Source organism: Quercus robur, chromosome 3 (genome assembly GCF_932294415.1).
Source record: "Quercus robur chromosome 3, dhQueRobu3.1, whole genome shotgun sequence".
Lineage (NCBI taxonomy): Eukaryota > Viridiplantae > Streptophyta > Magnoliopsida > Fagales > Fagaceae > Quercus > Quercus robur.
The window spans coordinates 22,681,447-22,696,951 of record NC_065536.1 but is presented as its reverse complement, the minus strand read 5'-3'; the positions used below and the strand labels follow the sequence as shown (position 1 = coordinate 22,696,951).

The window sequence follows — 15,505 nt, the reverse complement described above, 5'->3', positions numbered from 1 at the left end:
TTAAATCTCTTGTTTACAAGGTTTATAGATTGTTTGGTTGAGTACAAAAGGAAAAAGATAGAAAATGAGAATTTTTTTTTTTTTTTTTTTTTTTTTTTTTTTTTTTTAGTGTAGCGGAAACGAAAAAGGATAAACAAAGGGGAAAAATAAGTTGATCCACCTAGGCCAACCAAAAATTCCTCTCATACAAAGAGGAAAAGTGAATTGAAAATGTTTATTGCATCTAAACTATTAATTAACTTTAATTACAAATTTTTAATTTTTTTTTTATGTAACAAGGGTATAATAGTAAATTCATTTAATTATATTTTTTATCATTTCACCTTTACATTCTTCCTATTACACATGAGGAAAAGCTCTCGACTAGACTATCCCTAGTAAAAAAAAATAAAAATCTGGTCTTTTGGATTTACCATTTTCATAAAAATAAGTACGCAAGTTGGTGAATATATAAAGTATATACATTGAATTGGATATATAGAACATTTTATATAATAATTACTCTCAGTTAAACCTTTGTTATATCACAATTTCTTTTATTATCCTTCAACTTGAGAGGTTTATTTAAATTAATTTATCATGCATAAAACATTCATGGTGCCAACCAGTAATACTCGTTTTTAAGGCTATATGTGAACATGTTAGGTTATATCTAAATTGAGTAGAACATATAAATTCTTAGTATGAAATTCATCTGTATTTTCGGTTCATAATCATATAGATTGGGATTGAACAAAAGAGATAATATTTTTCAAAAGGGCTTTATATATTAATTATCCACATATAAGAGACTTTTCAACAAGAAGTTTTTATTTATTTATATAAATAGACAAACAAATATGAATTTATGAAAACAAAATGTTAGAAAATAACATAAGGTAGGGACTTAACAGTAAATATCATTATACTTGTACTAAATTCACATGATAGGATTCTTTTGTATGGCGTTTTAGTCATAGCAAAGGCTTCCAATCTAGTTGATTCTTGAAATGTTACAAAATGATAACAAGTTACGGCTTAACAGATGCTTTTATTCAACCATAAGAATCACAAGAATAGATGAATGTGAGATTGCCCATTCCTGTTTTCCTCTTTTGGACCATTCCATACCCAAATATATTTCCGTCCATATGAACAGTGGAAGACCGGAAGAAGTAGGATGTGAAAGCCTACACCTTTCCTCCCCTCAGGCAATGGCAAAGTCAATTTAGTGCTATTTTTTCTAATGACCGTCGCCTCTTTCGTCCCATTAGCGTGAAACTGAGCTCTTTTAACTTGGGTTTCCTTATTTCCTTACAATAAGTGTAGAGGGAAAATTTGAAGGTAGATTCTCCTGTAAAGAACCGAACAGTACCACGAAACTACAGAGCTCTTAACGAATTGAGTTTTTTTTTTTTTTTTTTTTTTGCTCAAGGTAATGAATTTGTGGAGACCATGAAAATTGAGAATTAGGTCCTCTAGATTTATAAGTAAAATCCAACATTTTGGAATTTGTTTATTCCCAATCATTCACTTGAAAAACAATTCAATTCTAGAGAAATCTGCTAGCGGTGCCTTTGCTCCATGTTCATTTCTTGGCACCCAATGTTGGAAGGACAAATCAAACTCAATAATATAGGTCCTTTTGATACCCCTAAGCAGGATAATAGATCCAAAATTCTTTGGAGGCAATTTGGAAGTCGAAGTTGTTGCCAATATATATTGTAGGTAAAACGTTTTTAATATACTGTATATTATATCAGTACCAAGCCATGCTGCCATGTCTTGGTAGGAGGAAGTTTGAAACCACATTAAACAGTAAAAGAACATTTAAATCAAATCAACTAAGCTCATTTGCTGCTTGGTATTAACTTTTGTGTATCTTGTTCTTAATTTGGCTTGAAAATAAATTGGCAATGAATTTAAATCTTCTTGAAAATGGTTACAAGCATAAAGCAGATCATTTCTGATTACAAGTATAGTAAAGTGCAAACATTTCTCATACACACTACAATGAGCTATATAATATGAACATCTTGGAAAAAATGGTACAAAACCATGAAAAAGGGATAAGCAGCTGTAAACCCAATGCCATAAATAATGAACCATGATCCTGAGTCATAATCATGAGAGGAACCAAAATCAGCCCTCGGTCTCCAAAGTTCCAGTTATCTCTTGTGAAGGGCAGCCCTGGTCATGAGTGAGGTTTCATCTGTTGTTGATGACACCAAAGATGAAGTGTGACAGGTCATAGCAGGACATAATTGAAGTTGCTATATTCTTTGATGTGCCAAAAAATGTGTGGCTAATTTGAACCTGTGTAGTGATTTTTGGTTAGCATCTTCCATAATTAATTTCAAGGAATCAGAACAACTCATTCGTAAGAAACAGAGCTTACCGAAGTGTAGAAATTCCAGAAGAAGAAACTATGGCTCTTCTTTCTTCAAGGACTGCTGAGTAAAAGCTTTGAGGACTCCTTTTGCTTAAGCTGCTTCATGCAGCATTAAGGAAAAACATATAGTTCAGCAGTTTTTATTTAGCTTTTTATTTTTTGGAAATCCAGTTAAGTATGAATGGGAAAACATATGAGTAACAACAGCACAAAAAATTCCTTAATGTTATATCTAAGATGCATGAAAATGAAAGTAAAATCGTATATAAGGACTTACCCTTACGTATGCAACAAATTAACAAAACACACATAACAACATGAATAACATCTTTATATCTTAGAATAACCGTAAAAGAATAAGTGAATAGCTGGTTGATTGGACAATATGAAACCGGGAATCAACGCTACAAAGATAGACCACAAACACATCACGGGAAACAAACACATCATGGGAAGCAAAGGATGCACATGACAAGAACAAAACAGTAAAGCAAGGCATTGATCAGAGGGGCATCTAAAGAAAGCAATGCCTGCAAGTTAATTGGCAGAAGTTTCCTGTCTAAAAGAGAAAAGATACTATGAGAGTATAGATTTACAAGATCAAACTATTAAATAACTGAGGAAAAACATGAAGATTTCTTGTCCTTTTTCTTTTAAAAGATGTATCCTCAGCTTCTCAGCTAGAAAAGCAATTATTGGCAATTACCTTATACACATTTCCAAAGCCAACCCCAAATTCTCCAATCTACCACAAGATCCTACATTGACTAAAACCCCAAATCACCAACTCCAAGAAATTAATTTTAAGGAATCAAAATAATTAAAATTAGAAGGAAAATATTGCATGAATTTAAAATATCTCTGCTCATATACAGTGAGTAATCGTACAAAACCAAAATATAAAGTTAACAAATGTCCTCCCTGTAAACAGGGACTGTATGATGTGAAAGATATATTACATAAAAATCATAACAACACACTACTTGGCTCCACAAACAATTATAGCGATTTCACCAAAAAAATTTAAAAAAGAAGAACAAGGGATGCTGCCAAAAGTAGTCATCTTCCGATTATACAAAACTTCACGAATTTAGTTTGTATAGACTCAACTCCTTGAAAATTTTGATTATTCCTCTCCCTATTTAGTGCACAAGATGCAAAGTGGAACAGCACTCCAAAAAACTCGTTCCACAAAATGATGGAGCAATAGATGGTTCAGTGATTGCAGTTAGAATTGCAAATGCAATACTAATCAGCTATAGTAATGTTATCTTGATGAGGTTATCCATAGTTGAGATCCTACCTAAGGCAGCAGTCCAAACAAAAGAAGCAGCATTCCTTGGAAGTTTTTCTGTCAAATGCATGCCATTATACCCTCTTACTGCCCACATAATAAGACCACATTAACTTCTCACCATTATGTTCTTTCCTGAACAATCTACCAAAGAAGAGTGGGATTTCTCTGCTCTTGTTGCACATCCAAGCCCAGGTAGATAAGGTTCATGTTTCCTACACCAAAAAATGGGGGTAATTATAAACAAGTCCACATTAAAATGTCAAGCTCAACCAAAGCATTCCTTATCTCAGTTTCCACAATTTGAAGATCTAGTACCATAACAATTTAATTGCAAGATCAAAGAAAACCAAAAGATTTATTAAACAGCACATATGAAGTTCCATGTTAGGGATGGAGCAACCAAAGGCCAATCTATTTGGTAGAAGCATTTAGCCTTTAACTTTTCATTTTGTGCTTTATGTCTTATCTTTATTTAAAAATGAAAATGAAAATAATAATAATCTCAACCAAAGCATGCATTATCTCAGTTTGCACAATTTAAAGATCCAGTACCATAACAATTTGATCGCAAGATCAAAGAAAACCAAAAGATTTATTCCACAGCACATATGAAGTTCCATGTTAGGGATGGAGCAACCAAAGGCCTATCTATTTGGTAAAAGCATTTAGCTTTTAACTTTTCATTTTGTGCTTTATGTATTATCTTTATTTTAAAAAAAAAATTAATAATAATAACAACTACAATTAGCTTTTTTTTAAATCAGCTAGCTTTTAGCTTTTTGTCACACATTTGACATAAAAGCTACCAAAAACAATATCTTTTGTATAATGCTGTGCAAAAAGTAAAAAATTAAAAGGAACTTAAACAGGTTTAAACAGTCATTACAAAAAATAATATCCTTCACTTGATAACAGTGAAAGAAACTATAGCATTGTTACATGAACGCTATGTATTAGTATAGCAACAACTTTGATCAATTAAAAACTTATAAACTTATAACATCATAAACCAAGGTTTGATGTAGTGTCTTACGGTTAAAAGAGTTTCAACCGTGTGTAGAATTATTATTTTTTTTTTCCTGTGATAAGTAATAAGTTTAATTGAAAAGGAAACTTAAACATCATGTATACAGGCGTATACTAAATGCATAACACATTTAGGTTCTAAGATTACAATGATCCATAAACTCAAATAAATTCTAAGTGATATGCTCTTGTAGCCATTATCTACTCAACAAAGTTCAAAAATATCGCATCTTCACTTCTAGGATAGACTGCTCATATCACTCAAAAATTCTAGCATTTCTCTCATGCCAGATGCACCACATGGTCCACAACACACAATGAGGAACACCTTCCAGGATCCAGATAGTGCTATTTCTATATGTCTTCCAGATTGCACAAATATTTATTCTTTGATTGTAGTGTAATTTATTGTGTGTATGTGTGTGCGCGCACATCTGCAACTATAGGTGAGTCAATATCTAATTGCTTCTTGAACCTCATTCTACCACAATTAATTTGATAATTGATCATTGATGCTTATATTTTGTTCGCTATGTTTATGATCATTTTTCATTTAGACGATTTGCAAGACACTGCCAGATGCTTTCCTTTTAAGATATCCTTAATTGTTTAAGATGAAGTCCTTATTAATATTATTCACAGTACATTGCTAACACACAATTCTAGGGAGTTAAAAAAAAAAAAAAAAAAAAAAAAAAAAAAAAAAAAAAAAAAAACCCTGCTATATAACATAAGAAACATGTTTTTGGCATGTAACCTTTTAATTCACACAAGAAACATGAGTCATAGTATTGATGTAGCATACTACTTAATCATAAATTAGTCTTACTACATAAAGATTGCTGCCTTTGTCAGATTTTTCACTGTGAATCTTCACTTCACAATGTTCACATTGAATACCTAGTATAACCTTCACACAATTCTGAATCTTTTCACGAGAAGAAGGGTGTAGCCCATCAACAGACAGGAAATCAACTAACATGCTTCTAGTGTAAGAGTCTGCTGAAAAGCCCCTCTTAGCCATCACATGAAAAAGTTCCATAGCCCTTGATATATCATTTTTTCTTAGAAATCTTCTAATAATTGTATATAAGAGCAATCATTTGGAAAGCATCAAGTCTCATCCATTCTTTTAAGTTACTTGCTTCATCCAATAACCCTTCATTACAAAGTCCATCTATCATTGTAGTAAACGTACTAACATTAGGTTGTAATCCTTTGTCAGAGAGACTAGAAAATATTTCCCTTGCAAGTTTGAGTTTCCCAGCTTCACACATACCATCAATAAGGATATGGTAAATCACAATGTCAATATCCACCCTAGGATCCTATGACTTTCCATTTGTACAAAAAAATTCATTGCCTCAACAAAATTTTGGTTTTTGCATAGTGAATCCAACAATGTAAAGTAAAGATATCTGGAAGTTGTCCATGAGTTTGCATCTCATTAAGAAGCTCTTGTGCAGCATTAAGATTCCCAAGGGAACACACGCCACAGATAAGAGTGTTGTAACAGTATCAGGAACCAACCTCTTACCATACACCTGCAATAACCTTTGATGAGGATGTTATAGCATCTAGCATCAGGATAACAAGCCCTCTCAAGCATCAAATCATATACTTTTCTTGCCTAGTCCATTGATTGCGCATACAGAACCCATCCATGATTATACTGTAAGTGACTACATCGGGCTCCACACCTCTTTGAATCATCAATTCAATCACACATCTTTGTTCACTAATGAACCGTTCTGTACAAAGCATATCAGTAACCAGTATATACACAAATAGTTTGTAATTTCGGTACAACTTCCCCACACTCCACTTCAAAAAAACTCGATACTTCTACACTCTGATGTGAATTGAGCAGCCCATGAATCAAAGAATTATAAGAAACAACATCCATGGAAATGCCTTTACGCTTTGCCAATCATTTCTAATAATAGACTCAAACCCTCAATCAGTAGCCCATCCATGCATAGACGGTCAATGATAACACTATACACAACTCTATCAGGCTTACATCCTCCTCCTTCCATCTTCCTAAGCATACCAATAGCCGCACCTGCTTAGTAGATTCTGAGGAGGGGATGGCAAATTTTAGGGCGACATATAGGATACCTCCACGAGCAGGCACTAGGTACTGCGAAGAGGGACAATGGCACACAAATAGGAAAGAGGGAGAGGTAGTTATCCCCATGATTGCCTTCATAGAAGGAGGGATGAGGATTCCCATGGGTGTTGTCACCAGAGACTACCTTAGGGCCCATAGGTTAGCCCCTACCCAATGTGCCCCCAATATGTTCAAAATACTAGGGTGTGTAAATGCCCTTAATGAAAAAATGGGTCTAGGGTTGACTCACCACGATGTCAACTGGATCTACAACCTCCAACACCTCACCGAGCAGGGGTATTACCTTAGGTCTAGGTACCCCGAGGTTAGGTCGATCCAATGTCTCCCTGACTCCAATAAAGGTTTAAACAAAGACTTCCTGATTATATCAAGGGACTAGCACGATGGCCTTTCTTGTTCGACGAGGGAGGGCGAACCAGGTAGGACCTTAGGCTCAAATTCGCAATTTCAAAGTTGTTTCACTTTTCTTTTTCCTTGATTTATGTAGGTATTTAAGGTTTCTTTTGACTTATATTTCGCTAATGTTATCTTCCTGGCTTTCTTGATGATCTCGTAAACCCACACTCTGTTGTCCCTAACTTCGGTCTCGTAAATCGGGAGAGTTTAGATAAAATCTTAAAGGCCGAGGTCTTCATCCATTCTAACAGTTAGCTTAAAGTCGTTCACCTGATATTGGGCTACACCCCAATTTCTAAGACTTTCCGTGCGCTTAAGTGCGTTATTAAGGCGAACGACCCGCGCCTACAAAGGATCAGTGTAGCCGCACCAAGTTTCCTTCTTCCTGGTCCAAAACCAAAGGGCGTACAAGCCGCAGCTCCCATCTTTGAAGGTATACCAAAAGTGGAAGCCTCGTCACCACAGCAAACAACCGAAGCAGCTACTTCATCTCGCCTCATCAACACAGAAGAGGAAGAAGTGGTAGAAGTAGTTGATTCTGAGGATGAATTTGAAGTTTTCAACCAAGCCTTGTCCCCGAAAACTTCAGTCCCTAATCTCGGCCCACCATTCTCACCAATAATCGACGAGATGGGTATTCAGCGCAAACCTAAGTCTAGTCTGCTGGATTTGATAGAGTCCCAACCTGGGAGGGATGCACCTAGGAAGGTGACTCATACCAATCCTCCCACTCCTCCATATGCTTTACCCTCCCAAACGACTGACCTGAAGAGGAAAATAGAGCAAAAAAGGAAGGAAGTGATGGGAGCTGGACAAACCCTTCCCCCCTGTGAGAATGAGGCTCAAAGGGCATTTAAACAAGCTAAAACGGGGCAGAGAAGCGTCGAGAAGAGAAGCGACCTCCAGATAGGGCCTCTGGCTTGGTTCCCTGCCCCAATGCTAAACGGGAAACCTTTCCTTGCCAATGCCTCCATCCACAATTTCCAAGGAGGAACAGCCGGCTACGTTGTAGATGTGGTGGAGCAGGCTCTGTTACTCCTCGAGGATATGGCTGAGTTGCGAGGCATGAGGAGACATGAGGTCTTCCTCAGTCTTAAAAGATACCTCGCTACGGTATGTCCTTTCCTTTTTTCCCCAATATGTTTTCTTTATCCTCTTTCTCTAATCCTTGTCTCTTTCGTTGGCAGACTGTTCAAGCCTCCTTTCGGGCAAAGGAGATGACCAATTACTGCCATAGGCAAATGAAGGAAGAGGAAGGAAAGCGTATCGCCGCTGTGGAGATGTTTCAAGTGGCCGATAAGAGCAATGCATCATTTGGATAAGTTGTGCATGACTTGACTGCATGCATGTGAATATCAGCAATATCATTAGGTGAAGAATTCTTATGCAAATGGTGCATGGTATCTACCTTGCTACAAATATAGAGAGCTTCTACAAATGAATTCATCATTTGGATAAGATGTGCGTGTACATACATGTGCAAGTTGATCTCCTTATTTCAAATGTAATAAAATTTACTTCATAAAGTAATTAAATAAACATGGGAGAGTGTCAATTAATAGTTGTCTATTGGGACTTGACACGAGGCACATATTAATCCTACATAACAAAAATTTGAGGAAATGTATGTAGGATTCGTGAGTGCCACGTGATGGGTCTCACAAGTCACCTAACAGGCATGGTTTTAAAAATTGAATCAATTTGACTAGTTCAACTTTGAACCAAACCTAAATCTAATTTGGTACTCTTTATAGACAGTTCAGTTCCAAAAATTGCAAACCAAATTGGTTTAACATGTTACTAAACAATTATGAGAGAGAAGTGTTCTACTTGCCTGGAACTCCCTCTACTCAAACATTGAAGCATTTCTGATCAACTTGTCTTTTTGGGTTAATACGAATAACCAAAACCAAAAACACATCCAAAAAACTACTACATTAGCTTACCTAGTTCCTTCCTAGTAAAGGTTTTAACTATAGTTGATCTCTAGATCTTTAGAGCATCGACAGCAGTGGATCTAAATTTTTAGTTTTTTAGCTACATAAAAAGTCACTTTATCTATTTTATCTACATACATGCTGCAGTAGTGGATCTATTTTAGCTTTCAACACAATAAAATAATATAAATATCACAATAAAATAATATAATCACTACAATAAAATAATATATCCTACTACCCAAAAAAAACCTCCACAGCACCATCCACAACCACCTCTACCATCAGCCACACGCACAACCACCACCACCACCGACCACCAGTCCACAGCAGGAAAAAAAAAAAAAAAAAAAAAAAAAAAAAAAAAAAAAAAAAAAAACCACCAACCCAAATCGAACCCACAAATCCACAACCACCTCTACCATCAACCACACCCACAACCACCACCACCACCACCGGCCACCAGTCCACAGCAGGAAAAAAAATAAAAAAATAAAAAACCCAACCCAAATCGAACCCACAAATCCACAATCACCATCACCGGCCACCAGTCCACAGCAGGAAAAAAAAATAAAAATAAAAAAACCAACCCAAATCGAACCTATAGCCACAAATCACAAATTGAACCCACGCCGATACAACCCACCACCAGCAAAACGACCCACCACCACCACCATCTCCACCGTGACCCCTGAAATCCAGTAACCCAAACGCCGAAAACGTCGAAACCACATACCGATCTCAACCCTGATACCAACGCACACCGGAGCATAACCATGACCCAGCGGCGGAGTGGAGGTGAGGGAAGCCACTTCAATCCACGAGGCTGGAGCACAACGTTGAGAAAGATACTGGAGTTGAGAGAGTTAAGATTGAGAGAGATGAGATGAGAGTGAATGAGAGAGAGAGAGAGAGAGGCACGGTGAGAGTGAATGAGAGAGAGAGAGAGAGGCATTTTTTTAATAAAAAGCTGGAATAAAATAATGTTTTTATTTTTAGCTCTCATGAACAGTGCACATCTATAGATAGATGTGCACTGTTCATGTTGAGCTAAAAAAAATGGATATAGCTCCACTGCTGGAGCACCATTTTAGTATTAGTGTAGGTAAAATATAACATTATAGCATTTTACCTACACTGCTGCAAATGTTCTTAGGGAGCATATATTGTTTATTTTCTAAACATTTGTTTATTATTTTTGAGACTTGGTGATTATTATAGAGAAAAGTGGGTGTTTTGAAAAGTGAGAAGAATAATAAATAAAAAAATAAAAATAAAAAATAATATTTGAATGAAATAATGTTTAGAGTATAAAATGTGATGTGGGTGAAAAGAAGTAGTTAGCTAAAAGAGAAAAAGTAGGTTCTTATTTTAAAATATGAAGTAAATTGAGGGAAGCTGCTACCAATGTTCTAATACCATGGAAAAAGAAAGTATTGATGTATGTGTTAGAGAGAGATTTGGGGAAGATATTTCTCAATTTATTAGTTGTGTACACATTCAAATCTCCCCCAATTTTGGCGTGATTAATTTTGCCGTAAGTTTGAACTTTGAATCTTGACTTTTATTTTTTTATATAAACTTTGAATCTTGATTCTTGGGAAAACTTTCTCAACAAAAAAAAAAAAAAAAAAAAAAAAAAGGCCATTGGCAAAAAAACTTACTTATTTCTTCAATTTCTCACAAAGAAAGTAGGCCGCCATAGAACTGCTACCATGGGGCCTATCCCATTTGTGAGAGTCCAAAGCAGGAGTATGTAAGTTTATTATTTTTGAGACTTGGTGATTGTTATAGAGAAAAGTGAGTGTTTTGAAAACTGAGATGAGAGGAATAAAAAAAAAAAAATTTAAATGAAATAGTGTTTTGAGTATAAAATGTGATGTAGGTGAAAAGAAGAAGTAGTTAGCTAAAAGAGAAAAAGTAAGTTCTTATTTTAAAATATGAAGTAAATTGAGGGAAGCTACTACCAATGTTCTAATACCATAGAAAAAGAAAGTATTGATGTATGTGTTTAAGAGAGAGATTTGGGGAAGATACTTAATTATCAATTTATCAGTTGCGCACATGTTCAAATCTCCCCCAATTTTGGCGTGATTAATTTTGCCGTAAGTTTGAACTTTGAATCTTGACTTTTGTTTTTTTATATATACTTTGAATCTTGATTCCTGGTTAAACTTTCTCCAAAAAAAAAAAAAAAAAATGGTCATTGGCAAAAAAAACTTACTTATTTCTTCGCTACCATGAGGCTTATCCCATTTGTGAGAGTCCAAAGCAGGAGTATGTAAGTTTTGCCGAGTCATTGATTTTGTGTACGCTGTGCTGGTGGTAGGGATTTTTTGAGGCAAAATGGGCTGTCTTTAATACAAGATGGTAAGATCATAGGGGCAGCTTTGATGGTTACGAACACTCCCTGTTGTTTGAGTTGCTCCAGTTCTGATTTCATAACATGTTCATGCCACGAAGGGTTCTTACCATGGCAGACAAATGATATTCTGAAAACCCAATATTAGTTAAACTTGGAAGGGCTATCTGTGTAAGTTCATTGATGTTATTTTATCTTTTAAACAAGATTCCTTTAATTTACTCAATATCTAATTACACGTCATAGATGAAGTGTACATATTAAAGCTGTTCAGGTCTTTTCGTCCAATCGGATAGTCACTGACCTAGATGTGAACCAAACCAAGTACATTCGCAGGTTTATTTTTTACAAGATAATTTCATTACATTTGAAATGAAGTGGTCAATAACTTGCCCATGTGCGTCTTATCAAACCAACTTGGTCAAGCACATTTGCAGAAGTTTTATATATACGTAGAGAGATGCCGCCATTAGCATAAGCACCATTCATAGAAGCACCTGTTCAAAGTAGTTTGAACTTACTTTGGTAGGAGAAAATGAGGGTTGAAGTGGAAGTAATCTCCAATGAGAATATCAAACCAACTTCACCAACTCCCACCCATCTTCACTATTATCAGCTTTCCTTTCTCGAACAAATATTCCCTCCGGTATATGCTTCATTTATCTTCTTCTACACAAAGAATGATACTTCAAAATCAGTACTGATATTACCAAATCATTCTCTAGTGTCCTCAAGCAATCATTGTCAGACGTCTTAACGCGTTACTATCCTTTAGCTGGCCGCGTTAAAGACAATATTAACGTGGACTGCAATGATGAAGGGGTGTTGTTTCGCGAAGCCCAAGTCAAGTGCGAGCTTTCAGATATTGTTACAAATCCAAATCCGGCCGAGTTCAAGAAATTTCTTCCGTGTGATATTGATGGCACACACAACTTAACCTTTGCTGTTCAAGTCAACTACTTCACTTGTGGTAATAGGGACGGAGCCATGACTTGGAGTTAGGGGACAGAAATATAAACGAAAAAAAATTTGAAACTCTAAATAAATATTCATTTAATAAACCATCAACAAAGAAAAATATACAAAATTATTTGTCTATGCAATCCAAGATCAAGTTCTAATTGCAACGAACTCATATCAACCTTTTGAAATTTTGTTTGAGAATTTTGCTCAATAGGGACATTAAGATTTTCCTCAACAGGTTCATCAGGATTTTCCTCAATTGGGACGTCGAGATTTTCCTCAATTGGGACATTAGGATTTTCCTCAACATTAGTGGTTGGCAATATTGCACCACTAGTATTAGCTTCTAAATCATTTGAAACTTTTCTTTTGAAAAAATCAAATATGGTAGTTGACTTTTTCATAATCTACAAATAAAATATAATTTGAAATTATTATGTTATTATATGGTCAATAATCTACAATCATTACACACAATAGACAAATACTATGCACACAAACATTCAACAATTAACCAATAAATTTTAAAGTTACAAATAATCTCTTTAATTATTTATCCAACTTTAATGTTTTAAAAGACACTAACTAAAAGACAAAAACACTAAAAAAATTACAAAACACAGGTTATTCACTCTTGCTAAAAGACAAAACTTCAACCAAAAAAAATTACAAAATATCAATGGCTTGTTGCCTGTTGCGTGTTTAGTTGTGTTTGTCAGATCAGATGTAACTTTTTCAATTATAAAAGAAGGCTAAAGACAAAGATGAAAGATGGGTCTTGGTTCAGTTTTTATTTACCTCTTTTTTAACTCTTTCTAGAATATGTCTTTTGAGTTTTGAGTCTCAAGTCTCTCCGTCCCAACACCCAGGCTCCCAGGCCCCAGCCGCTCTGCATCCCTATCCCTGACTGGCTAACTACCTTTGCTTCTGCCGCTGTCGATTTCCTCTCCTCTGTGTGCCATAAGTTAGGTTTTCTCTTTTTGTTTTTTTTTTTTTTTTTTGGAATGGTTTAGAAATCCCCCTTCTTTTTTTCCCTTTTATCATACGTGTGAGGTAAGTTGGGTGTTTCCTACTCCTAGGTTAGGTAGATATCTAATTAGAACCGGATCTGATTTTTTTTTTTTTTTTTTTTTTTGGTGTTGTTTGGGCTTAATTTTTATTGGTGGGCTAATATTTTTTTTATAGCATTTAAAAATATCAATAATATTGTTAAGGGAGCAAAGTGTAATTTATTGAAACAAATTGCTAAAAATAATATATTATATATATACTAAAATTTTTTTTTTGAAAATCTGCGGGGCCATTGCCCCCTAGGTCCAAGAATAGCTCCGTCCTTGGTACTGCCATTGGTGCATGCATTTCCCACAAGATTGCTGATGGCACATCCTTTATCATGTTTACGAAAACTTGGGCAGCCACAGCGTGAGGCGAGACTGATATTTATCCACAATTTCTAGCATCAACTCTCTTCCCGCCTACAGGTACCTTATCTGGGTTACAACCAGAAACTAGTATGATACAAGAGAAGCTCGTATTAAAGAGGTTTGTGTTTAGCTCTGCTACAATAGAGGCTCTAAAGGAAAAATATGCAGAAAGCTCAGACTTAGAATGCCCATTACACCCCAGCCGTGTTGAGGCCTTGTCAGCCTTTTTATGGAGCCGATATGTAGCTGCTACACAAGAAAACTGTGGGCATAAGAAGCTCAACTTAGTGCTTTTTGCAGTGAATTTACGGACGAGGATGGATCCCCCGTTGTTTGGAAATTATTTTGGAAACATCTTCCAGGTTGCAACAGTCATTCTGTCAAGTGAAGAGAGATATGGCCTTGTGGGCAAACTGAGAGCCGCAATAAGAAAGATAGACAATGAGTATGTGAAAAAATTACAGGGCCACACTCAACACTTGGACTTTCTCAAAGACGCAAGTGAAAAAGTCCTGAAACAAGATGTAGTTCCATTCAATTTCACAAGCTTGTGTAGGTTCCCTATATATGAAATGGACTTTGGTTGGGGAAATCCCATGTGGATTGGTCGGATTAGCTCGCCTTTCAAGAACGTTGTTGTATTTTTAGACACCAAAAGTAGGGATGGAATAGAGGCACGGGTTAACTTGAAAGAGGAAGACATGGCTAAATTTGAAAGTGACACAGAGCTCCTTGCATATGCTTCCACCACAACCTTAAATTCTTAACATGTTAATGTATAAGCATGCTGCATGCGTAAACTGAATGGCTGACACTGCATGCAAAATTGTTCAGTAGTTTCTTCGTTAGTTTCCATCGTGAACTAAAATAAAGGAAGTCTAAAGCTTCCATGTTTTGTTAAAAGTATTCCAATTATATCATCATGTAATGTTATTTGTAATAAATTGGTGAAACTGCTAGGGTTTTAGTTTCTTCTTTGGGTTGGTATCCGTATGACTGTATGAGAATCAGTTTGCAGTGTGATTTTGGGACAAACTCTTTTTCTCTCTCCCTCTCTCTCATTTTTTATGTGTATGTGTGTGTTTTTTTTTTTTTTTTTTATAAGCTATTTTTTGAGTATGTGTGTAAGTGTCATTCTCCTAATTTTAATATTTGTAAAAATGTTTATCATTTAACTAATTCTCAACTAAAGGAAAAGTCATCAATACCGATGAGTTTATTGTGGCCATATTACTTCTACTGGTCACCAACACCAACAATTTTAATATATACTAGAATACAAAGTATCCATTGTTGAGAATTCAAATTTGTTCGCTTTCCACACCTCACAAGGAGGAGTAGCTGGTTTGATTAGGAATCTAATAAGATTTTTGAAAATATGTAATTCTTATGTTTCTTTTATTTTAAGAATATTAAAAGAATTATTTATTTTTCCAAGACTATTTTTTAGATTTGTAAACAATGTAGGTCATATTTTTATGAATTGACGTATCCAAGTCAAAACAAAGTTTATATGTATTTGAGCCTTACTTTAAGTGTGTTCACAAACACATTCAAGTGGTATGAAATGAAGAAATAAGTCTTGCTCAAGAAAG

General features: G+C 35.4%; 1 pseudogene; it reads left to right on the top strand.

The window, feature by feature from the left end:
* The first annotated feature begins 10,876 nt into the window (after positions 1-10,876).
* Positions 10,877-14,735, top strand: LOC126719412 (stemmadenine O-acetyltransferase-like; annotated as a pseudogene).
* Positions 14,736-15,505: the final 770 nt, after the last annotated feature.